At 34.0% G+C, this 27280-nt stretch overlaps 1 protein-coding gene across 2 annotated transcripts in view; it reads right to left on the reverse strand.

Moving 5' to 3' along the window:
* SEMA3A (semaphorin 3A) overlaps nucleotides 1-27280 on the reverse strand; it is a 596670-nt gene that overhangs the window by 390514 nt on the left and 178876 nt on the right. The window contains exon 2 of one of the 2 annotated variants that reach the window (XM_027838692.1): nucleotides 21133-21198. The exons of the other annotated variant lie outside the window; for it this stretch is intronic. The gene's annotated coding sequence lies outside the window, so the exon portion shown is untranslated. The remainder of the gene's footprint in view (nucleotides 1-21132; nucleotides 21199-27280) is intronic. 2 annotated transcript variants of the gene reach the window in all.

The raw sequence follows: 27280 nt of genomic DNA on the forward strand, positions 1-27280 counted from the left end.
GAACATTTACTAAGGAAATGCTCAGGCAGGGCCTACTGGTTAATGTCAAAGGGCAGCATCTGGTACCATTCTCTTAGGAGTGAATTGCTTCTTTCTTTCAGCTTTCCTGTAACTCAGGTACAAGTGGAGAAGGAGAGTATGAGTTGCTAAAACCTGGACAAAAGAACAATTTATGTGCATAAATATTTTGTCACTGATAATAGCTTACCTCAGTACAATCCATTGAGCATAGTTTTGACTTTATAGAGCTTTCATGAGGATTTTGGTTCCTGGGGAAGGTGGGGAAGAGATCAAAGACAAATAGCTAACCTTACTAAGGTGACACTTTCCACTTCTCTCACAAAGACCCCCCAAAGTATATGGCCCTAATAAATCCAATCTTCTTTGGCTTCTTTCAAGACTCAGCTCAAATCTGACATTCCACAGGAGAACTTTCCAAGTTCCCTCCACTCCTAGTGACTTCTCTCTGAGATTATCTTCTATTTACACTGTAAATATCCTGTATTTATATAGACATTTGCTTGTCTTCACCTCTAGAATGTGAGCTCCTTGAGGGTAGGGATGGTATTTTTATCCTTCTTTATATCCTCACCACTTTGCAACTATAAATGATTATTGACTCAATGAATGGTTTCATCCATTAAGGACAACTCCAACTAGATATTTCTTCTGTGGTAGTTTGGGCATTCTCTCAGCCAGTGCAAGAGTGCTGTAACACCAACCAAATGACAAAGCAGTTGTTAGAAAGGGTTATTTTGTTGCATTGTGCTTTGTTTCCTAAAAAAAAAAAAATCTTACCCTATCAATTTGCATCAGAATTCATAAGCGAAGTTTTCATTTTGATTGACTTAAATGTTAAACTTCACGAATAAAAGCCAAACAAAGTAGGCATACAGTGTCTCTCCACAGGCAAAGTTTCAAATCCTGGTTAACACAGTGGGGTCACTAAACATTCAAAGTGGCCTTTGCCAGTGTTTGTGTTTTCTTGCAATTAGAAGAAAATCAAAGCCATGTGGACACCTACAGGGAAAACAGGAGGTCTCAATGTGTTTTTGGCAGAGTAAACTATGTGAATCTCCTGCACTGTTTTACTTCTTGACGATCTAAGGCTGGACAGCTCTTTTTTCTTTATTCTCTAATTATCCAATTTTCTCCATTCTGTTTACATTATTTATCAGTGGTTCTCAAGAGGGTTCAGAGAAGAAAATAAAGCTATTCTCTATAATAATTCCAGATCCTACACTATTTAAATACCCAGAATAATATAGCAGGTGTCCAAGTTCCCAGGGGATACATTAAAGAAAAGACAAAGTTAAAGCCTTCTGACTTAATAAACTGTCAATAGACTTTCCCCAAGAAACAGTGATTCAGGTATAACAAAGGCATTAACTTTCCCCCACACCCCTTCCTCAATTTGCATCTCTTTAAAAAAAAATCTCATCTAAATGTGATAGAGAAAACTAATAATCTATGGTATGCTTAACAGGAAAAATATTATATTTCTTTTAAATAAAATGTCAAAATATACATGGACTGTGGCGATAGCAAGTTAAAAGAAATGGACAAAAAATTAAACATGTTAAAAAACTATTAAAATGGTTTATTCTTGATATCTAGAAGATAACTTTGATCTTTTTAATTGAAAGAACTTTTATTTTAAAGAAATTAGATGTTCAATTTTCCTTTTAAAAAGAGAGAAATTTCAATGGGGAAGATTTTAAATAGAGATGTTAACTTAATAATAAATTCTATTTAACAGTAGTCATTAAATTCTATGTATAAATTTCAGAAATTTACATTATTTTAAAGTCTTATAATTTTAAACTTAGAAAAGAGAATTTTAATCAGTGAATCACTGCTGTTGTGAACTTAAACTTGAAGGCAGAGACAAGAAGGCAAGGGAAATATGACAAAATCCTAGTGACTTTGGATTTCTATTCATCCAAGCCCAACTATTTTTCACATCTCAAGTCCTGAGTTCAGTGCCAAAAAGTGAAGGAACATAGATATTGGGTGGATAAGGCAGTATTGGGTTAATTATTTTATTTTTAGAAATGATTCTTCTTTACAAAAACAAAAGTTATTTTAAATATTGTGAAAAAAAATCCATCTAAAACCACAGAAATCTTAGGTAGCATGTTTCAGTATCCAGAAGAAGAAAATACTTGTTAAGTTCATCCATTCTTTGCTAGGCATCCTTAAAAGACTGGACATTTTTTTTTCATGTTAGATTATCTGTGAAATTGATAGATCTTGCATGTTTCAAAATATCAAGTGTACCTATATGTATATGTGTTGATATATGAATGTGTTTATGTGCCCTATGTTGTAATTCTAAGAAGCATAAAAATGAATGTAATTAGTTCTCAATATTTCAAGAGATCCACAAATTCATTGGTGTGCCAGTACACCCTCCACCAATACAGACTGCTACCCTTCTTGTGCCTTAGTAGACAATCTTCATGATTTGTTTTGATAAAAAAATTCATCATGTTATTGCCAATCATTTAAAGATAAAACTTCCTTAATATAGCAAGACTGGTCATTAAGTGGCTTACCTACTAGGCTTTTCTACTTTGGTAGTGCCTACCAGAAGTTCCAATTGGCTGACACAGTTTTGGGGAACTTGGAGCACCAAAATGAATAAGACTGTTGAAAAGGGTGTCATTGGCATCTCTGATAAGATCTTTGAATATGCCATGCAGTCATCAGAAAGTGGTTTTGTTTGTTTATATGAGGGGTGGGGGACCTTTGGCCTGAGGGCCACAGGTGGCCCTCTAGGTCCTCAAGTCCAGTCCTTTGACTGAATCCAATTTGTTCTGTAATGTTTGGATTCAGTCAAAGGGCCACATTTGATGACCTAGAGGGTCACAGGTGGTCCCTAGGCCACAGGTTCCCCACGCCTGGTTTATACACTACGCCAATACAATTTAAACACTAGCAAACATTTATTAAGTACCCATCATGTGGCCAATATTATGCTAGGCATTGGTGATACAAACTAAGTTAAGACAAAGATGCTGATCCTAATAGTTGATGAAAATATGTACTTCAAAAATTACCATACAAGAGAAAATATGATAGGTTCAAAGAAGAGGCCCAGTTGAGATTTTATGTGAAATCTATGAAGGGAGAGAGTATTTGGAAAAGGACATAGCACCTTATCCTTGACGGAAGTGAAAAACTAAGCAAGAGAGCTGTCCCCTCTAGGAATGGGATATGGTTTGACCAAAGTCAATAAATAAAGAAGAACAGGATAAAAATGAAATATGTAAATATCCATTTTAGTGAAAACCTAGATAATGTAAAATAGGAAGAAGAGTTGATGAAGATAAAGCTGATTCAAAGATTTAAAGCTGGAAAGGTGCTCAGCAGAGGTGTGTTGGTAAATGTTTAACAACCGATTCTCAAAAAAAAATAGAAAAAGATACTTGCAGTCTTTTAAGTTTAATCTTCATTATTAACATTTTCTCCAGGATTTCCTTAAGTCTAGACAATCAACAAAGCAATAAATCAATCCCTATTAGTTTGCTGATTTCTCAAGTGTAAATATTTACACTGAAAATTTAACAAATGGCCCAGTAGGAGCTGGTTTCAGTATGGCCCTGGATCTCAGAGATCATCTAGTGCAATGCCTTTATTTTATATCCCACGCTCTGGTTTTACAAGGAACAAGTTGAGTTAACCTTGGAGGATAACTGAAAAAAAAAATTCTTATAACTGTGGTTCATTGAGCTTCAGCCCAGTTTTCTTTGAATTATCTCAAATGAAACCCACATCATATGTGATCAATACACATATGAGCCAAAGGGTTCCCAGTTTCCACTCCTTCCCCCAATGAAGGAAAAGAAAAACAGTGGATTTATTTATAAGGAGTTCATGTAAGTTACCTAGACATGGAAGAGAACTGTGTCAATAGAAAGAAGGAGCTAGAAGTCTAGTTGCAATGAAGAGAGGTGTAAGTGATTAGTAAGTGGAGCCTGAATAAAAGTACTTTTCCAGGAAGTTTCATAGTGGAATATTAGGACAAATTTGAGAGATTGTAGGGTCAAGAAAACATAATTTTATAATATGGGAAATTTTAGTTGTAGATCCAGGGCAATTCAGAGAGAGACAGATGGAAGATGCCAAAAAGGGATAAATGGTGAAGAAATATTATGGATGAGACAAGAAGGGTCAAAGAATAAAAGGCAGAAGTAGAAGTATGTTGTGGACACAATTCACTAATCCTTGTCCCCACATTACTTGGTCTATTTACCCACCCCATCCCAAAGGTATCAAAACTATCAGAGGTACTTGATTGTCCCAAGGGTCTAAGGCTGAAGTTCTACTTTCTTTGGTTTAGTTTCCTGGTAGCCTCTGGTCATATTGACACGGTTTCATACCTGGGACCCCCAAGGCTAAAAAAAGGACACATACATGGATTCCGGGCCTTTCAGACTTAGTGACTATCTCAAGACCACAAGACTTTTTATACCTTGTCTTGTTGCTCAGATACGTCTCCATGTGGAGTGGTGTGTGTGTGTGTGTGTGTGTGTGTGTGTGTGTGTGTGTGTGTGTATGTGTACCAATCTACCTAAACTATTTCCCACAATATCCCCTTTATTGTATAGCTAAGTAAATCTCCTTTCGTTAACTGCTGAATGACCTAAAAGAGACCTGATATTCAGGTCTGAACTCAGGGTGTCAGGCTGAGAGAGGCTTGTCCATTTTAAGAGGGGACTTTAGCAAGGGGAAGGGACAACTGATCATATAAAACTGTTGACATTTATTTGTAATTGAGAAGTGACTCTCCATTAATAATCAATAGCAACTTCCTGTCTTGCAAGAAAAGATAACTCTTTTTGTAACATGTAGAGCCCAATTGAATCACCCTGGATGGGACCCACCTATTTGACCCAAATGTGATCGCTGGGTTCAAGCAACAGTATCCTGATGTCATTATCACCAAACCTAAGAATAAGTAAAAGTACTTCTTCCCTGGAGAGCTAAGCAACCCTAGAAGTGCTACCATTTGCAACCTTTAACCATTCTCTGTACCTAGCTCTATTGTAGGGTAGACCAGTATTGTATCACATGACAAGAAACCTCAAAGGTATTTTCACATTATCTTTATCTTTCTAGCTCTCTCTATTTGTTGATGATTCCTGTGTTTTTTTATTCCAATATTACAAATAATAAAGTAATAGCATTTTAGAATTATTAAGCATCTTAGGAAACAACTTGTCTAAACCTCAAAATCTACCCTTTCTTAATATAAACCCTACTCTCTCTCTGCTAAGATTATTCTGACAGACAAATTCACTATTTGTCTTCCTTCCTTTGGGTATATGAGCCTGGGTAAGTCAGCTAACTTGTGTCTATCTGAGTTCCCTTAACTATAAAATAGAGATAATAATAGCATCTACCTCCCAAGGTTATTGTGAGGATAAAATAAGATCATATATGTAAAGCACTTAGCCCAGTGCCTAGTGCATAGTTGGCACTTTATAAATATATCCTTCCTTCCTTCCTTCCTCTCTCCCTGAAGGCTTTTTTCATTTTACCTTGCCTCTCAGCATTCTTCTAAGTCACACCTTATTTTTGCAATATTCTTACTTTCCCAGATGATTAATAATTTTTTCCCTCTACCATTCCAATAATTTTTAAAGTCTCTCCTCCTTTAGTAAGCTTTCCCTAACTAAATAGAAAAGAAAGGGGGAAAACTATGTGATGGTCATTTATGTTGATATACATATTTTTGGTAAAGGAGGTAGCTCTCAGTGTAGAATCTTTATCTGCTAATATAAACTGTCAATTGTTCTGTAATTCATAATCATAAACAACAGCCTGCATCACTGAAAGTTTAAATGATTTGTCCAGGGTCATACACTTACAATCTGGGGTGATACTTAAGCCCAGGTCTTTCTGACTTGGAGCCTGGCTCTCCATCTACCATGCCACAAGTGTCTCTCAAGAAGCAAGGCATTGTGTAACCTGTTTGGATTGTTTCAGTCACTTACCAAAAGAGATATTAAAAACAAAAATTAATCAGGGTTTGCCCTAGGCATTTGTGAAAGTAAATTTTATCTTTGGTAGCTCAATGCTCTCCTTTCTGCATGATTTACCTTCTTGCCCCACCAATGTTTCTTGATTTCTCCTCTTTAGTGACCCAGCACCTTCTTCCCTATTAAAACGTACTTTCTTGAAAGGATGCTATTTGTCATCATACAGTATTTTTCATTTTACACGTTATCTCTTGCAAGCATGTTTACATTTTAAGCATTGTTTTTATTGATTGAAACATTCCTCCTCTTAATGGAATTCCACCCATTCCTTGAGCAGGTTGGGTCAGGAAGCCCATCCAATCCTTTTGAAATTATACTACATATGTAGCCAACTTCTGCAATTATGAAAAAGCCTGGCACTGTTGCTTGTTGATCTGGGTTATCATCTATATTACTTGGATTTATTTATTACATTAAGTTTTTCTAAAATTTTTTATGAATGTCAAATGTTCCTTACTAATATCTGCTATATAATACAAGTACATCTTTCAAGGAAAAGTAACCCAGGCAAATGGCTCTTAAAGTTATTAGATATACTGCTCAGACCTTCATCAAGTGATACCATGTATAACAAACTTTCTTTAATTATTCTGAAAAATTCATTATGATACATTAAGTCCTTTCATTAAGTGGGTCTTACCCAAATATGAGTGAATACTTTGGATATCAATTAATTCAATTTAATTAAACAAATATCAAATAGTTATTATTTACTAATCACTGGAGACATAAGGATAAATAATGTCACAGTTCCAATTTTTAAAATCATCAATATTACTCAGTTTAAAATATGAAACCCAGCCCTCAAGTTGTAAACCAGCAGCTCCTAAGCTTAACATGGCCTGAGGACAATGAAATAATTTTAAAATAAGAATAAGCATATTGTCAGAGTTATGGGTTATCTTCAATCAAAATTAAATTTTTACTTGCTTGATTTATTTCAGTTCCTTGTGAATATCATCTTATCAGCATAAAAATACCAATGTAAAATATTAAATAATTAAATAATTCTATAATGCTTTTATTTCTGATTATTAATATTCAAGACAAATCATTTTAAGGTTACATTAAAATACAAACAACAATGTTTTAAACTTAATACTTTTCTTGTCCCCATTCTCTAAAAATACTATACAAGGGACATTACCATTGACATATGAATTGAATAAGAAAGTGTCAATCAGTGATAGACTAAAGGCTAACTTTCTATACATAGATTATGCTATTTATATTTTGTATCCTCTACAATGGTACTGACATCTCATAGCACTATTCTTCAGTTAAAAAGTGAAAAGCTCCTAGGGAAGAAAAGCTTCTCACCCAATTTAATTCTTTTAAGAGTTTATTCCCTTGGGCCAAATAATCAAGTGGAGCACCTGTGGTGCAAGTGTTAAAGAAATATCAAGCAAAAGCAAACCACAGCTGTGTGAACAATCATTGAAGTGTGCCCAGTGCACAATGGCACATTAGGTAGGCATTGATCTCTGCCAGTTTATGAGGTCTCTTACAGAATTAAGCAGACTTTTTCATGGAAACCCATGGAGCAGAAATTGCTACTTCTAAGCTAATCCATTTTCAAATTACCATCCAATTGTGACTGATGACCTCACTACAAATACCCTTATCTACTTCCAACCACTCAATAAGGAAAGGGAAATCAATCTTTACTTCCCTTTATTTCCAATTCTTAAAAAAAAACACCTCAAAACATGCACAGAACAACCCACAAACATCATTGTCTCTTGCTTTTCTTAGTCACCTTTTACACCACTGCAGTTGTGTAGATAAGAATGATAGATGCTAAATGCCATCTATTGTCTGTGTGTTAGGAAAATAAATCAAGGAAGCAGAAAATGTGTTTTATTTGATACTCAGTCTCATTAAAACGAGATTTTAAGAAATACTTGGTATGTATGGGTAATTCATTTTGTGAACTGACTATAGATACTTAATCCAGAGCTGAAGTTATCGACTAAATGTTTAATCACCACAAAATGAAACCATCTCATGAAGGTTGTTATCTGAGGTACAGTTAGCACAATTTTGAAATATATCATTGAGTACAAATTATTTTATTTAAATATTTATCTTCTGAGAAATTACTCAAGAACTTACCTTCTAAAAAGAATTCACTAAAATAATAATAAAATTTATTGTATTTTATACTCTGAATAATGTCTAAATGGAACATTTTAAAATTATATTTTAACATTACATTATGAACAGAGCAGCCTGTCTTGCATAAATATTATATGAAGTTATAATTTGTTGTCATTCCCAAGTTGAGCTTAATATGTCTTAAAAAAATTTTTAGTGATGTCATCTTGGTTATTTATATTGAAAAAGAGTTCAAGACCCAGTGCTTCCTCAAAGCTTTCAAGGGAGCAAAGTTAAATAATATTTGAACTGATATACAGACATATACATACATATATATTCACAGTCAAACTGATATACATCTAAATTTACAAAATTTAAAGTAATGAACATTTTGAAAATAATATGTGGAAAAATTTAGCATTATTAGTGTATCACTGAACTGATTGCAAAATACTTGATACTGGCAGAGTGATGGATGAGATGGAGAAATAATTATTTCCATATATATAAATTAAATCACATATTTTCCAATGATTCCAACTCAGATGTAATCAAAACTCAAACATCTGGACCCATCATTGCTGTGAAACATCACAATAATGATATTAGACATATTGTTCTGTACAGTATGTTGAAGTCATTATAAATTCACAGCCAGGCTGTAGTGTCTCATTTCCTTTCAAAGAGTTGTTTTTTGATTGACATGCTTCTTTTTGAAGATGTATGATGTTCAGAAGGAAACAAACAAAACATTTTCTGAACATTAATCAATTCTAACTCTTTTGCTCAATTGTGTGAACTAAAGAGCAGGGGATAATTGACATTAGAAGCATAAAGATATGATGATATGGATTCAAAAGATATATTCATCTCTCATTAAATTAGAAGCTCCATTAGGGCAAGCCCTATGTCTTATCGCATTTTTGTATTTCTAGAAACTCCCACATAATCTTGTATATAATAGATTCAGTGAAATGTCACTAAATTGAATTGAATGTTTTTGATATTACAAACTTCTTAAGTTTATTTTTAGTTCATTTTTGTTTCTTTTTTTTAATAAAATTTCACTTATGGCTTATTTTATGTGACCTAAATTTCCCAATACATCCCTTCAATATCGCCTTTCTAGACAGCAATTCCTTAAAAATAATATATTTTAAAACATAGCAAAAAATTTTAAAAAAATCTTTGAAAGTATTCATAGTGCTCTACAGACAAAGTCTCAACCTTCTGCAAAGAAGAAAAGTGAATTTTGACATCTCTTCTTTGGAGTCAAATTTGGACATTATAATTTCTCAGCATTTAATTTCAATTACTTTATTATTCATTTACTCTACTTTGTTGTTGTTGCGTATGTTGTTTTTTTTCCTATTCTTCTTAGTCACCTGAATCCATTTTTTTCCTATACTTTTCTAAATTCATTCATTAACACAGTTTTAATCTATTACATTAAAGTACTACACCAAGATTGTTTAGACATGCCTGAATTGATGGGCATCTACTTTGTGTGCTTCTGGGTTACAAATATTTTGTTATACGTGAGGCATTTTTTTTAAATCACTAACTTCCATGGGCTGTGTGCCTAGCAGTCAAATCTCTGGGTCAAAGGATTTTGATATTTTATTTCCTTCACATGTTTTCAAATTGCTGTCTAGAGTGGTTGGACCAAGTCATAGCTCCTCTAATAGTTTGCTTGTGATGTCATTGGTACTCTTTGAGAATTATGTATGAACACCAACATAAATAATTATTTACTAGTTTCCCCATGTATCTAAAATTCTTCCAACAATGATGATTCCCCTCTTCTATAATCTTTGTCCAAATTTCTTTATGTGAAGTGACACCTAATTTATATAACTTCTTAGTAGTGATTTGGAACATTCTTTCATATAGTTGTTACTAGCTTGCAGTTCTCTTGAGAATCATTATTCATGTTCTTAAGCTACTTCTTTTTTAGTGAATGTCTTTTTTTTTTAGGCAATTGGGGTTAAGTAACTTGCCCCAAGTGACACAGCTAGTGAGTGTTATGTGTCTGAGGCCACATTTGAACTCAGGTCCTCCTGACTCCAGGGCTGGTGTCCACTGCACCACCTAGCTGACCCTAGGGAATGTCTTTTGTTCTAGTATTTTTCTGTAAGTGATTTTTTTGGATAAGAGACCATTATCAGCAATAAATGTTACACAGATTTGCCCCAATTTATTGCTTCCCTTCTAAGTCTAGTTACGTTAATTTTGTTTATGCAATTTTTTGGGCTATTTTCTGCAATCAATTCTTTTGTAATATATTTTATCCTTCGGTTAGGAATTCAACCTGATTTTTTACATTTCAATAAATAATTGATTCAATCTATAAACATCTATTTAAATATGAAAAAGATTCAGATATTCAAGATGTTGAATAATACAGAAGTAATTTCAGATGGATCATACAACTTGAAATATTTTGTTAAATCATAGGTTCTTTTAAAATAAGGAATGTTTCTGATATTTCTGCTCCTTCTCCTTGCCCCAATAGAGAGTCCAGCACAATACTTGACATGTAGTTGTTGCTCTACCAATGCTCATTGAATGATATTTTTTTCTTTTTACCAAGCCAACCCCCAAGCTCTACCTCAAAAGGAGAGGATAACTCTAAGACCAGATCAATGAGGGGGAATAGAAAAGAAGGGAAAAAAATCACTTTCCCCACCAGACTTTGAGAATATGCATTCCCTGATGTCCTGGGGAGAATCAGACATTTGTTCTCAAATGTAAATTTTTCTTATTTCCCTTACTTTGAATATCTGTCTCATGTTCATTCCATACAAACTTGGCAATCCAGCACTGTGTGGAATTTCAACTAACACATCTCAGATGTGCATGATCTCAGTCTGTGGAAGATGAAAGGGATAAATTTAGAAGTTACCTCTATCCTACTTAAGAGTCTAGACTAGTTATGGGGCCACAATATTACCACAAGACAATGATCTCTTGCTTCCAAATATACATCCATCATAAGGTGCTATCAGGATGATTTAATATTCAAATGGATGACACTAGGTCAATTATTTTTGATTGAAGGGTATTTTTGCCCTGGTCTTACAGTATCATGTTTAATCTCAAAACCAAATGCTACAATGGATCTGTTGTTAGATGTAAAATTTATTTAAATGAATATAACGTGATTCCATAATTTACCTATAATGTAGGGTTTTTTTAAGAATAAGAATTGCATCTAGTAGTATGCAATCTTACATACAAGGAATAATTTATTTTTTTCTTCCTCTATCCGGGTGTAGGGCTACAATTTAAACTTCAGTTCAACTGCTGAGCTAAAATATCAGCATTTTCATTATCCTCTCAAATGTAGGTGAACCTATTATATTGTCCAAGCAGGAGTTGACTGTAAAGTTTGCATAAGTTTAAGATATAGTAGTTATTATCCTTATATGATTAGAAGGCAAATAAGTGTATCTAGTCTTAGGCTGAAGGAATATTCTTAACTTCTGACCATTTCTTACTTTAGAAGAATTGTGGTCGACCTTCCAGGGCACAATGATTATAATAGCTACCAAAGACATTGGGCTAATAATTAGCCCAGATTGCTCATGGCCTTGGAGAATTTGAATAATTTAATCCAAGTGCTTAAGGAGTATACAATGGTGACTATTTAGGGTGCTTTGGTGTCTTTGTACCAGTAGGGTGTTTTGTTGGAAAGGGATAGCCTACTCTTAAGTGGAGAAGTAGGAAAGATAAGAGGGAGTAGGCGTTGCTTCATTCAGTCAGTTTATATCTGGAATAAGATTATTACCAAAAGATTGGGAGATAGGATGTATGAAAGCTCAATAAGAGGAAATCTTGGTTCTGATGTTGTTCAGTCCTGTCTGATTCTTCATGACTACATAGGGTTTTCTTGGCAAAGATACTGGAGTGATTTGTCATTTTCTTCTCCAAAGGATTAGGCAAACAGAGGTTAAGTAACTTGCCCTGCATTGCACAACTAGTCAGTGTCTAAGGCTGGATTTGAACTCAGGTCTTCCTGACTCCAGGCCTAGCCCTCTTTCCTCTGAGCCACCTATCTGGCTCTCTTTGTTCTGATAACAAACCTATGAGCCTGTCAAGAAATAGCTACAGTCACTTGCTAGATTGGTAGACAAACTTTCATTACCAGGACCTAAAGTGACAAGAGAAAATGTTAAATGCAGTTATTGACTAAGAGAGGACATCAGCTAGGAAAATATGCTACCAGCTTAGTAGCACTGAGGAATTAAGAACGTACCATGGAAGGAAGCTTTAACATCATTGAAACCAATCCTTTTAAAGAAGGTAAAACAGAGATCTAAGGAGGTTAATCCATTTGCCAGGTATGAGAGAGCTATCAATTGAATTCTTCTGACACCAGATCCATTGATCTTCCCAGTACACCATGATGCTTTAGTATTACAGGGAAGCAGAAATTATGTAATGCTAACTCTATAGTTGATTCCAGCAGACTAGTGAGAGCCAAGCACCTTAGTATGAAAATCTAGGTATTTACATTATCATAATTGGCTTTGGGAAATGTTTAATCATAGGTTAGGAAGACATTATTTTTAAGTTTTCTATCCTTGCTCTCCTCCCCTTCCCATTTAATTTTAATAAAAAAATGTCCCTCACAGAAAAAAAAAAACCAAAACTAATGCTAACTTATTAGGCTGCTCAGTAAAAAGTTTCTCCAAATTTCTGGGTAGCACCTCAAGATAAATGACACACGAACCACCCATTCTGTCCCCTACCACCTAATATATCTCAAACCCTTCCTACCACAAATGCCGCACATATAAGGCTAACACGTTAAATTGTGTTTTTGTTTGACATAAAGCAAGTACTGAAAATTAGGATTAATATCATATATTTAGTTCTGATATTTTTAATGTAATTCAGTCACCAGTCAACAATTGTTAGGAACCCACTATGTGCAAAACTCTATCCTAAGAGCTAGTAACATAAAGACAAAGAAAACAAAACAAAAACAGTCAAAGCTCACAGCCAATCTGAATCTTTTGAGAAGTAAAATTTTCAGAGACAGAATTCTTAGTCATTAAGTGACAGTTAGGTGTGCAGTGGATGGAGCACTAGGCCTGGAGTCAGGAAGTTTGGTGTTCAAATCCAGCCTCAGACACTTACTAGCTGTATGGCCCTGAGTAACACACTTAACCTCTATCGGCCTGAGTTCATCATCTATAAAATGGGGATACACTGGAGAAGGAAATGGCAAACCACGCAAATATCTTTGCCCAGCAAGCCACATGGAGTCATTTAGAGTTGGACATGACTGAACTACTGAACAAAGTAAAATGTATAGAAATTAAGCATCAAGTTAAACATCTCTATAGTTTGTAGTGGTTTTATTAAGTCATCTTTCTTTTCTTGTTATAGAGATTACAGAGATAGAGAATTCAATAAGTAACAAAATCTGAAAATACTGTAACATATTTGTACATTAGCAAATGAAACAAAGGGTAAGCAAGTCTTTAATGTGTTTGTCCCTTATTGACACTAAATTACAATGGTCAAACTCTATACTAAAAAAAAAATCACTGAAATATATGTCTATTGGAAATCAAAAAGAATAAAAGAATTAACACATATTCATCACAAATAAAAATTACCCTACAAAGAATGATTTCCCAGTTGACCAACACGAGATTTTTAATCTGATAAATCTGCCTTCTGGACACAACCTCCATGACTTCAGTTGTAGGATAACAAACCCATGAGGCACACCACAATACTTATTTTTCTTGGGGAAATTATGAAAAATGATCCAAGTTTGGGTGTGCACAAACTAGTGTACAGAGTACCTTATTGTTTGTCTTATCAGGTCTCAGTTAAGTCTGGATGAAGATGATTGATACACATCTTAAGACATCATCTCATTAATAATTCAATGAGATAAACTCCTGTTGTTATATATGTTATGACATGTAGAATAATGAAGTAAACTGTCAAGTCTTGTAAGCCATATATCTTCAATAATATTTTTTTCAAAAGAAATCAGGGGCAGCTAGGTTGTGCAGTAAATAGAGCACAGGCATTGGAGTCAGGAGGACCTTAGTTCAAATCCAGCCTTGGACACTTGGACACTTGACACTTACTAGCTATATGACCCTGGACAAGTCACTTAACCCCATTGCCTAGCCAAAAAAAAAAGGAAATCAGAACTTGGAGACCACTGTATCAAGAGATTGTTGTTTGTTATTGTTTGTCCTTTTTTCTCTAAGAGGACCATGACATCAGTAAGATGATGCCATGACTTGCAAATGAATTGGATTTAATTGAGTGAGCACTGTGCAAAGTCACCAGCCTCACTTTATCCTCAGGAGCCATCTGGGTTTAGTGGCAAAATATAGATCAGGATGACTAGAGATGACCCAGGATTCAGTGGAAGACCTTGGACTTTTTAAGCTAAGGTCTTTCTGAGTTCTCACTTTGACTGTGGCAACACCCATTTAGTGATTAAGGCTGGTTAAGAAATGAGCCAAGGAATAGCCCCTTTTATTTAACCTAAAAAAAAAAATAATCTGAGAGGGGAAGACCCTCAGTGTAAGAAGAATAAAGAAAGTAGAGCCCAAGAATAATACACACATATAGTTAGCATTTACATAGCCCTTTAAGGTTTGAAAAGTGTTTTACATATACTACCTCATTTGAGTTCCATAACAACCCTATAAGGTTGGTATTATAATTATCCCCATTTTACAGATGAGGAAACTAAGCATAATGGAGGTTAGTGACTTGCCCAAGTTCACACAGCTTATAATTATGTGTCTGAAGCAGTATCTGAACTTGGGTCTCCCTACACCAAGTCTAGCTCTATATATCATTTAATGGCCCCATATAGAGATAACACCAAATAGTAATGGTATTCAGACAAATTACAATAGGCAGTGTTGTTATTCAGTAATGGAAATTAAACTACATATGTTTTGTTAACAAAAGGTAAATGATAAGTGTTTAAAATGTTATACTATACCTATTCTTTTAGGTAATTTTATTCAACTTTTAGAGAAATGTACTTTGTGGTAGCTTTACAATGTGTTATTGTGTCTTCTGTGTCAAAAGAATAATATTCAAGAAGATACACAAAACACTTTAAAGCAATCTCAGCAGTGTGCACCATCTTTCCATTTGCTTGACAGGGATGATATGAAAAGATGACAGCTTCAATTAGTTTATGTAGAAAAAAACTGTTGAAAATAAACTCAGAAAAATGTAAATCCAACATTGGGTGGTAAACTTTGTGTTGCAAATGAACTTAATAGCACTACATCATTAAAAATCATCTGTTACAATAGTGGTTGGGAATGGAAATGAAAATAGCATCACCTTGAAACATCAAATTTTCTCTCTGATGTGGTCCTTAGAAACTTACATGGTTGTTCTTTACCCAGAAATACTCAGGTTAGTTTATACCCTATAGAGATTATTGACAAGGCAGAAAAAAAGAAAAAACAACATTTACACAAAAATTCTCATAGAAGAGACATAGGTAACAGAGAACTGGAAATAAACTTTTTGTTCTAAGGTTGTTGGCAAAGTGAATAAAATAAAGAAACACAGAAGTCACATGTAGTGGGTCAGAGTGAAGAAAATAAAATACATAAGTGGAGATAGCATCAAAAAGCAGTAAAACTTATATTAAATATGGATATCAGTACTACCTCATTACCATTAATGCACATTATGTTCTATTTACTTAACAAACATTAAATAATAAGAATATGCTTGTATGTGCCCTACTTCCCAACCACTTTCCAGCTATTTTTGTCTAGGGTATTTTCTTTGTTTGCTCTTTTGACTTTTGCTTTTAATTTGTTTGAGAAAGAGGTTTAAGTAATTACAACAAGTGACATGATCATCTTATTGCAATATGTTTTTGCAGTGTGGTAGGATAGAATGAGGAATTAATTCCAAATCTGAAGATTTCAGTTTGGATCCTAGTTTTGTTTCTTATGACCTCTGTGACTCTCTCATGTCCTATCTAGGCCTTAACTGTTGCCTTATGAAAAATGAGGGAGCTGGACTAGGTCATTTAGAAGGTCTCTTTCATTTCTAAAGTCTATGATCCTGTGATGTTTTAGTATTACATAATTTTCTTTTCCTCTTTGGCTTTGTTTAGCAGGATTTTTTTGTCTCAAGGTTTTTTTTCATATTTTTCTTATTTAACTTAAAAATCACCATGTATAAACATTGCACTAAACAAAAAGCAATAGAAACATGATTGTACATAAAATCACAAAATTCTGCTCTCATCTTACCTCTTTAGTCTGACTTCCAGCCCATTATTAAATTGAAATTGCTCTTTTGGAAGTCATTAAGAATTTTGAATTGTCAAATCTAAGAGCCTTTTTTCCATCCTCAACCTTCTTGGCCTCCTGCAGCTTTGGATAATGTTGATCACTTTCTTCTTCATAATCGTGTGGCTGTAGGTTTCTGTGACACAACTCCTTCCTGGTTTTCCTCCTACTTATCTGACCACTCTTTCTCACTGTCCTTTGCTGGATTTCCATCCACTTTATTCCTACTAACCATGGGTTTCCCACAGAGCTCTATCCTTGTCCTTGTATTCTCTCTCTCCGCTATTTCACTTGGGTAATCTCAGTTCCCATGGATTCAATTATTATCTCTATGCTAATGATTTTCAGATCTATTTAGCCAGGCCAAATCATTTTTCCAGTCTCACATCTCCAAATGCTTATTGTACATCTTGAACTGGATGGCCCATAGACATCTTAAACTTAATAAGCCAAAACCCAAACTCATTATCTTTCCCATAAAATTCTCCTTTCTTTCTAACTTCATGAGTGTTCCACCATCCCCCCAGTTATCCAGGTTCACAACCTAGGTATCATCTGCAACTTTGCAATACATACAGTCTAACACCAAAGCCTATCAATTTTTCCTTTGCAACATCTCTTAAATATGCCCCTTTCTCTCCTCTGACACTGCAACTATCTTGGCGTAGGCCTTTATCAACTCATGTCAGTGCTACTGCTATAGTTTGATGGCTGGTCTCCCTGACACAAATCTCTCCCCATTCCAGTCCATCTAACAGTCAAAATGATTTTCCTAAAGCATAGAATTGACCATGTCCCTTACCCTACTCAATAAACTCTAATGGCTCCGTATAACCTCTAGGCTGAAATATAAAAGCCTGTATTTATAGTCTAAACCTTTCATAACTAACCCAAAGCACCCCTATCTCCACCTTTCTAGTCTTCATATACCTCACACTGTCCCTTCTCCTCCAATTTCTGAGATATAATTACACTGACCTCTGCTTTTCCTCAAACAAGACATTCTCTCTCCTGTCTCTGTGAATTTTCATTGGTTTTAACTAATGCACGGAATGTTTTCTCTCCTCATCTCCACTTTCTGGTTCTCTTCAAGGTTCAGCTACAATCTCACATTCTAAAAGAAGCCTTTGCCAGTCTCTCTTAATTCTAGTTTCTTCTCTCAGTGATTATATCCAATTTATCCTTTACATAATTTATTTGTAGACAACTATTTACTTGTCTCACTCATTAAGTTGTGAGCTCCTTGGAGGCAGTAACTATCTTTTACCTTTATTTGTATTCCTGGGGCATTTCACAGGCATAGCATACAGTAGGAGCTATACAAATATTAGCAATTGTTATATTAAATTTAATAATAGTAGCAAAGTTATCCATTTTGTGACCCCTTCTGAAATTATTTTGCGTATTTTCAAGTATTTTATTGAAGGTTCTTTTTTTTTCAATTTTGGATCTCTAATATCTTCCCACAAACTCAAAACCTCATTCTGACAAAATGTAGAAGGCATGATTCATTATCTTTCTGCTTTTGGGTTATTATTCTTACCTGTACTGTCTTTTTTTTTTGGTACCACATTTGATTATGTTGATAGTACTTAAAACAACATTTATCAATGAAAGTGAAAATACATTTAAAAAAATGCTTGACCCAGGCTTCTGGATCACTTCTCATTGTGAGTTGAATAATTTTGGCAGATTATCCTGAGTAGCCTAGTATAAGAGAAGCATATCATCTTAGAGGTAGAAAGGAATAAGAAAATGATTTGAGCCAAATAGTATTTTAACAGGAAACCCTTATATAAAATCCCTGATACCTGAACATCCAGCCCGTGGTTGAAAACTCCATTCACAGGAAACTCACTACCTCCAAATGGATACATTTTTTAATATCAAGCTGAAATCTGCCACTACAATTTTTAGCAATTATTCTTGGTTCTAATTTCTGGGAATATACTATGAATAATCAACAAAATAGCACTTTAAAAAACTTGAAGACAGCTATAATCCTCCCACCCTCACTCAGAGTCTTTTACTTACCAGGCCAAACATCTCATATTCTTTCAACTGATCCTCATCATGATGGCATGGTTTCCACTTCCCTCCCCATGCTACCCTTCCTCCTTTGGATAAGTGACTGTTTATCAATGTCATTATTAAAATGTGGTGCCCACAACTGGGTGGAAAAAGTACTCCAGAAGACATCTGGCCAAGGTAGATTAGACAAGGATTTCCAACACTCTAATTTTCAGCATTATACCTTTTGATGCAATCCTAAGATTAAGTATTTCTTTCATGTTAAAATTATTGCCATTCTAAATACTCTGTTTTTATTAATAAAGCACAAAATTGATAACTTTTTGGTAGTTACATCTTACTGTTTAATTATAGTATACTTACAGACCATTAGACCTACCAGGTCATTTTCACTTAAACTATTATCTATCCATGTTTCCCCCATTCTGTACTTGAAATGTTTATTTTTCTTTTAAATCTAAGCATAGGACTTTATATTTATTTCCATTATATTTTATCTTATTAAATATGGCTGATCATTCTAGTTTCTCAAGTTTTTTTTAATTATAATTGTCATCCAACATGTCAGCATTTTTGCTAACATAGCTTCCAAACTTCAGATCATTTTCAAATTTGATTCAAAAAAAGGCTTCGATGTCTTCATCCAGAAATAAGGCTTCATCTTCATTTTCATACTGACAGAGAACTTGCTCTAGCCCAGGTTGATAATGAACCATTCTTTTTTTTTCTTTTGTATCCAATCATTCATTATATCTTAGTCCACCTAACTTCAACCACTTGGTTCACATATCTTAAACTTATTCATAAGAATATTATTAGTTTGTCAAATGCCATATTGCTATACAGGTGGCACTATGAAGTCAGACTAACTCACAATGGCTTAAAATGATCACCAACTTCTTCTAAGTGCTCACAACCTGTAAATGATTTTGATCTTCCCCTATGACATTTCTGTATTTTGAAAGTCTTTTTGCTCCATGTAGACTGAAGATTGTGATTATTTGGAAAAAATGATATCTCTAAAAATATTGTTAGATTGTTGTTGTTGTTTTAGTGGATCAATGTTATGACCAGGTAATAGTAGCAAACAGTTTGGTTTGTATGCATCTATGTACCAGGCACTATGCCAAACACAGAAGCTTCAAATTTGTTTAGTTTTATTTTGAAGAGATGGTAACAGATTTAAGGCTAAGCAGAAATGTAATTATTTTAAACTGTCTCCTTGAAGAATGTCCTACTTTATATCAATTGTCCTTGACAAGATTATGTTTATGGAGAATCATTTTCCATGTAGATATTGAATACACTATTCCTCCCTATTCCTGGGTCTATTTTAGATATCTTCATGAATAACACAACAATACATAATTAAGTCATGAGTACAAAACTGAGACAAAAGCATCATCATCACCTGCCTTTGGTAGATACATGGAATAAGGGGTTGCCTTTTCCTTACATTTATAATTGATCTTCTCATTAGATCCAGAAGTCCCTAGGGCAAATTTTTATTTTATTTTCACCATCTCTGAAGAAGGGCCTATTATTTCTATATCTTTAGCCCCATGGTATTAGGCTTTATAGTATTTTACAACATAAAAATTAATTGTAAGCTAAAAGACATACTATCTATCTAATGCTAGATACCTATGCAAAACAAAAACAAAACCATTTGATAGAGTTGGACAAGGTCAAACTTGATTTTGGCCTTTGCTTATGTGCCATAATTATAGAACATTTATAGTCTTTTCAAAGTCATGCCTTTAAGCTCTCATGCCATCAAAATTAGCCTGACACTACCAAGCACACCTATGCTGATTTAAAGGTGCCTTATTTGATTAGTTGCTCAAACTCTTCAACCATTTCACACTAGCCCCAATCCATTTCTACCTCAGAGCAAAAAGTTTATTTATAACTTTTAGTCAAATTGGTTCAATGGCTGGAAATATAAAGAATGACACTGACACTTCCTTGCAAATTCCCAGTTCCTCATAAGACACCATGGGGAATATGCTAACAAGGTCCCAAAATTTATTTATTCCAATAATATAGATGTCTTGAACACTGATTGCTAGTGGTATGAAACATTGCAGATTATTGTTAATATTGTTGAATGGAAGAGTATCTGTGAAGGAGCTATACTACAAATACACAAAATAGCTCCTAACAATATAAACTAGGTAGTACTAGCTCAAAGAATGCATAGTGGAATCTGCATCTTTATTAATGGGCTTTGTAAGGAAATACTATGGATAGTGTTTTTATTATTGAAATGGTATAACTTTAATAAATTTCCATTTTGTACTCAAGGACATTTGTAAGTACTTTTCTCCAAATGCTACAATATTGTGAGGGTATCATAAAAATACCCCAAATCTAAAATTTTTCTGCCATGTGAATTATGAAATTGCCTGAAATAAAAGATCTTATGATAGAGATGGTACTCAGAAACTTTCAGGAAAATAAAATGCTACTCTTCCAAATCCTGTTTTTTGTTTGCTGTAAATAGAAGTAAAATCTCTGTAGATGAATCTTAGAAAGCAGGATGATTTACACTGTACTTTTCAAGATGATCCAAAGTAGCCATCTTGAGCATATCTGCTGTGGTTCTACAGTAGAAGATATATTCTATTGCTTACCTGAAGTTGTTGAGAGGAGATTTATTGTCTATGTTGTGCAGTTCAAAGAGGATCCCATCCTTATTGCTAGGGGGAAAAAAGTGCTATATTGTAAATCAGAAAAAACACACAAGGAATGAACAGGCTTTCAAAAAAACATAGCTCTGTTTTTGTTAGTTTTAGTTTGGTGGGTGATGTGATTGGAAAAAATTATTGCAATCAGAAACTATCAGAACCCAAAAAAGATAAAAGGTTAACATAAATTTATAAGTAAAAAAAGTAATACGATACCATCAAATCTCTTGGTATATGTATTCATATATAATATGGTATATGTGTTTAAAGATACAAATGCTAGAAAAGTCATGACTATAAACATCTAAATGAAAGTAAAATATTGAAAGACAATGTATCTATTGTGCTATAATTAATAAAAAACTACTATTAATGTATTTCATTTTTATATATTCTATATCACCTTCATTTCCAAATATAGCACTGCCTCCCTCTCATTAAAAAAAATGGAGGATGGGAGAGGCACAGAAGAGAAGTTCAGCAAAACTAACTAACACATCAAATGAGTCTAAGAGTATATGCAAAGATGTGAATGAATAATTCTTGACCTTTACATAAAAGTTACATTTTCCCCCTTCTTCTTTGGTGTCAATATTGATTACAATTACCAATGCTAAATTTTGTTTTTGTTGTTATTCTTTCTGTTTATATTGTTGTAGTCATTGTATATACTATTTTCTTTGTTCTGCCCATTTCACTTTGAAATAGTTCCTAAGTCTTCCCATGTTTCTTTGTATTAATCATTTCTTACAAAATACTAATGTTCTATTAAATTCATGCACTGTAATTTGTTGAGCCATTCCCTAACTTATGAATATTAACTTTGTTTCCAATTCTTTGCTAATCCAAAAAGTGCATCTATGATATTTTGGTTTATGTGGGAATTTTATTTCCAACTTTGACCTTCTTGGCACATATGCCAACAGTATGATTTCTGGGTCAAAAGGCAAGGATATTTTAGATTTTTTTTACATAATTTAAAATTGCTTTAGAAAATTGTTGAACAAATTCCGAGGTCTGCTTATAGGTATTGGTAAGTGGTTTACAACTTATTCGGTGTTTAGTATGTGTTAGAAACTATGCTAAGTGCTGGTGATATTTATCTACAACCACTCTAAAGTTTACTATTTTCACCTTTTGTCATTTTTTGCCAACTTTCTGAATGTAAGGTGATATGGATTATTTGGATTTGAAAATCAGCAAGTTTTCATATAGCTAATAATAGTTTGCAGTTGTTATTTTGTGACGTCTGTTCATATCAACAAATAAGCATTTATTACATACTTATGATATACCAGGTACTATGCTAAGCACTGGAATTACAAAGAAAAGACAAAAGATAGTATATCCATTAATTTCTTATCCATTAGAGAGTAACTCTTGGTCTAGTATGTTCACAATAGTTCCTTATGGATATCTCAGATATCTGGATCAGAGATATTTAATGCAAAGTCTACCCCCTAATCCCAATGGACAATTGACAGCTTCCCTTTTTAACTTAGCTATTTTGATGTTTTCATGCAAAAAGGTTTACAATTTCATCCATCATGTCACATTATAAGTGAATTATAATAGTAGAAATTTTCCTGAAACATATAGTCTAAATCATGTTTCAATGACTAATGAAGGAATTTTATTAATTTTTTCTATATGTATGCATGTCTAGATTCTATATGTTTTACATGTCCTTCCTGATGAAACACATCCATATCCCTGATCAGTATTTCATCATTAATTTTTAAAATAGTTTTGTAAAGGCATATCCAAGGAAAATAACATCATGAGTAGAAAAAAATCACAAGTTATTATTGAGAAGCCACTTTAATGCCATTATTTCATGTCATCTATATAGAATTTTTGTTCTAAAACAGCACAACTTGGTAACAAAGGATGCATTTACAGTTCCATGGTTATTTCTAATAGCATCATTTTTTTTTCTTGTATCATTTGGTGACATTACTTTAGTAGTATAAAGTGACACTCTTTTTAGCCCATTTATCATGCCTGAAATACTATCATTAAGTATGTGGAAGGTAGGAAAAGTCAGAAGAATTCTTGAATAACTCAGTATTGTCTTGATTGAAAAAAAATACTCTATCTGGTTTGACTTCATATTTCTTCCTGATGCAAATTTCTATTGAGAAAATAGAATAATCCTTAAAAATGCAAATAAAATTATTTCAGAGTCATTTAGCTGAAGTGAAAGATATAGAATAGGTATTAAAATGAGAGTATTTGTCTCTATTTTAATAGTTTATTATCAAATAAATAGTCCTAAAGAACTTAACTTGGAAAAAAAATGTATCAACATGAATAATTTCAGAAGACAGATTTACACACATACATAGGTAACTGCTTCTCTGTGACTAGTTTCTATTGTTTTCTCCCTGGATTCCTATAATTTCTTCACCTTTCTTATATTTTCAGCATAGATTCATCACCCTTGCTTAGGGATTTACTGTATATCACTGGAGGGGAAGGTTTCTATGGCAACTGGATGAGACCCTCAGGCACATCCCTAATGACTCTGGGCAGCAGTTCCAAACACAGTTTGTTTGAAGGTCCAATTGTTGTCCAACAGGGGTGCAGTTGATGAAACACAGATGAGTGGAAACCCTGTTTCATCCTGTACTCTCACATCTACTAGAGTCAATTATTCTTGGTACTAGGAGAACATAAATAGACTGAGTAATGAAATCCAGAAATAATCCTAAGTCATCATTTTAACCAAGAATTTCATATTACTTCCCCAACACACATTTTATCAAAACTACTAGCCATTGGCAAAAATGGACAAAATCGACCTCCTCTTGTTTACTAATGTGAAAATGTTAATAAATAGAGGATTGATTCCCCTAAAAAATTGTAATAGGAAATCAAAGGTGCCTGAAAAAAGCCAAGCTAAATAGCAGCCTCTAAAAAAATTCAAAATAGATTTTTTTTTTCCATATTTGTGTTGTAAAACTCAGAGGCAGAGTGGTACAGAGGAAAGAATACTGGATTTGGAGTAAGACAACCTCAGTTCAAGTATTAGTTCCATCACATACACCCTGTGACAAGTCATTTAGCCACTGTGGGCCTCAACTTCCTCACCTGTCAAATGAAGACATCGACCTAGGTGACCTCTAAGGTCCTTTCTAACTCTCATTCAAGTATCCTCAACCATGAAAAAAAACTTTTAGAAGTTTATGTATAGTACCCTTATATTTGCCATTTTGATTTAAAAAGGGAAATGAAAGAATGTAAAAATCTTTATCAAATACTTGCTTTGTGCCAAACATGGTGCTAAGTTTTGAGGTTATGGATACAAAAGCAAAAAAAATGCCTGTCTTTGAGGACATTACATTCTAATAAGGCAAACAACACACATAAGGTAGTGGTAGCTAGAAAGGGGGACTTTGGTTCATAAAGTTACTGGAATTATGAGTGGGGCCACAGAAAATTATACTGACATTGCCCATCTTGGAACAATGGCAGACTTGAATTGAACCATGGTTCATGGTTCTAGAAAGGAAGGAGAAGAGGATGAGGATAAACAATAGGTATGGTAATAAGGCACGTCAATGAACATCTAGTCAAAATATTATTTCTTTGATCACAGTATCAGTTTTAGTATACAATGATGATGTCAGATTTACTTCATTGAATATAGACGCTTAGAAGCAAAACAATAGAACATGGTAACTACATGATTCACTATACTAGCAGAATATTTACCCTAGTTTATAAGAGAATGCAGTATATGTAATGTCATCACCACGGAATATGATATAGAATACCCACAAGTGGTAATTGCCCGCTTAAAGGGTCATACTATAGCATGTTACTTTTCTAAATATAAAGAGCTCCCACTGTACTCTAAAATTCACACCAAAAAAGAATCTCACCTGACACAGTTGCCTCACTCATTGGGTTCAATCAAACTCAATGCATGATCTATTTTTGAACTTCCTCTCAAAGTCACTATAGTCTTTTTGATAGAACTATGGAAAATATTAAAGATCTGCTTTTTATTACAGTCCACAAATAATACTGGAAATATACAGAAATGAAAGACCAATCTATGAGTCCAAGAAAGAAGTACAGGGGACTAAAAGAGAAAAAAAGGAATTCAATTCAACAAGCATTTATTATGAGTGTATTTTGTTCTAGATACCATACCAGAAAATAAACATACCTAACAAGAAAAACAGAGACAAGACCTGCCCACTCTACCAGGTTTATTACTGTTGTGGTTGTCTAGTTAGTACTAGAGCCAAAAAGTTATTTGAGGTTACAGACAAACACCATGCAAAGTGTAAGTAGTCCATATGGGAACCAAGAACAAGTTAGTATTAGCATTTACAGTAGAAGAGGGAAAAAGAAAGAGTCAAATCTCCACCCTAATACTATTTTGTTTCTAAAATAGTGAGGTTCACAAATCCTCAACCTAAATTTGTCACCTAAATATAAATCTTGATTTCTCAAGAGTTGGCAGCCTTCTAGGTAGATGAAGTCATTTCCTACGTTAGCAAAATATAGTCATTTTTTAGTCTGCCAGTTAAATGACTGGAGGAAGATGGCTGTACATGTATTCTGTGCCAAAAGGTCTATATGAATATAATGTTAAAATTGAAGACTTAAACACATTCATGACAGAAGCCAAAAGTGATGGTTCATTTTTTCAGACTAATCATACTTTTCAGATCTTGCATTTCTTATCAAATTTAATTTATGTGACTTACAGATGAAGATGACTAAATGATTTAATGATATTTTAGGCACCTGTTTAATCAGATCCAAAATAATTTGTGAAAGATGAGTAAGGGTTGGAAATACTTAAGGCACCTGGAGAGTTGACTGTAGGGGGAGATATTTTTACTTAAACATAGTGGTATGTTGAATATTTTAATGCCCATTCACCTTGGAAAAGTGTGTGTTGTGGCTTTGCATCTTCAAAAACTCAGTAGAAACACATGACAGTATCCCTTTCAAATATGTGAACTAACTTACAGACCCAGGCTGGTCAAAGGAAACAGAGGCAGCTGCTGCCTCCTAAGCTTTTGGCCCACAGACTGAGGGGGAATCGAGTAGCTGATCAGAGAGGGATTGCAGGGATCTCTTTGCCAGTGCTGAGGCAGGAATCTCTTGCTTTGCCCATGCTTGGATCTGGGTCACAGTTCTAAGAGGTGGTCCTGGGGCAAGGAAGAGTGCTGGCATGGTGGAGCTTGTAGTGGCAGTGGAGAGGAAACACCTTGCCCCTCATCATACCACCTTGGAAGAACTGAAATTTACAGGTCCTTAGAAGTAGCTCTGAAAACATCCATACAAACCCCCGAAGCTTGGGACAGTACATTCTCCACATTGGAAGCAGACTCTTACCTTAACAAAGAGTTTAAAACTCAAGTAATTGGTTGGGATTATGAGTAAGCAGCACAAAAAGAGCCAAACTATATTATCTTACTTTGGTGACAAAGAAGATCAAAACATACAACCAGAAGAAGACAACAAAGTCAAAGCTTCTACATCCAAAGCCTCCAAGAACAATATGAATCAGTCCCAGGCCTTGGAAGAGCTCAAAAGAGATTTTGAGAAGCAAGTAAGAGAAGTAGAGGAAAAACTGGGAAGAGAAATGAGAGTGATGCAAGAAAATCATGAAAAACAAGTCAACAGTTTGCTAAAGGAGACCCAAAAAAATATTGAAGAAAATAAAACCTTAAAAAATAGCCTAACCCAAATGGCAAAAGAGGTCCAAAAAGCCAATGAGGAGAAGAATGCTCTAAAAAACAAAATTGTTCAAATGGAAAAGGAAGTCCAAAAGATTACTGAAGAAAATATTTCCTTAGAGATTAGAATAGAGCAATTGGAAGCTAGTTACTTCACGAGAAATCAAGACCCCATAAAACAAATCCAAAAGAATGAAAAATTAGAAAACAATGTGAAATATCTCATTGGAAAAACAATTGACCTGGAAAATAGATCCAGGAAAGAGAATTTAAAAATTATTGGACTATCTGAAAGCCATGATCAAAAAAAAGAGCCTAGACATCATCTTTCAAGAAATTTTCAAGGAAAACTGCCCTGATATTTTAGAATCAGAGGGCAAAATAGTAAT

This window comes from Vombatus ursinus, unplaced genomic scaffold (genome assembly GCF_900497805.2).
Source record: "Vombatus ursinus unplaced genomic scaffold, bare-nosed wombat genome assembly UNPS02014830.1, whole genome shotgun sequence".
NCBI lineage: Eukaryota > Metazoa > Chordata > Mammalia > Diprotodontia > Vombatidae > Vombatus > Vombatus ursinus.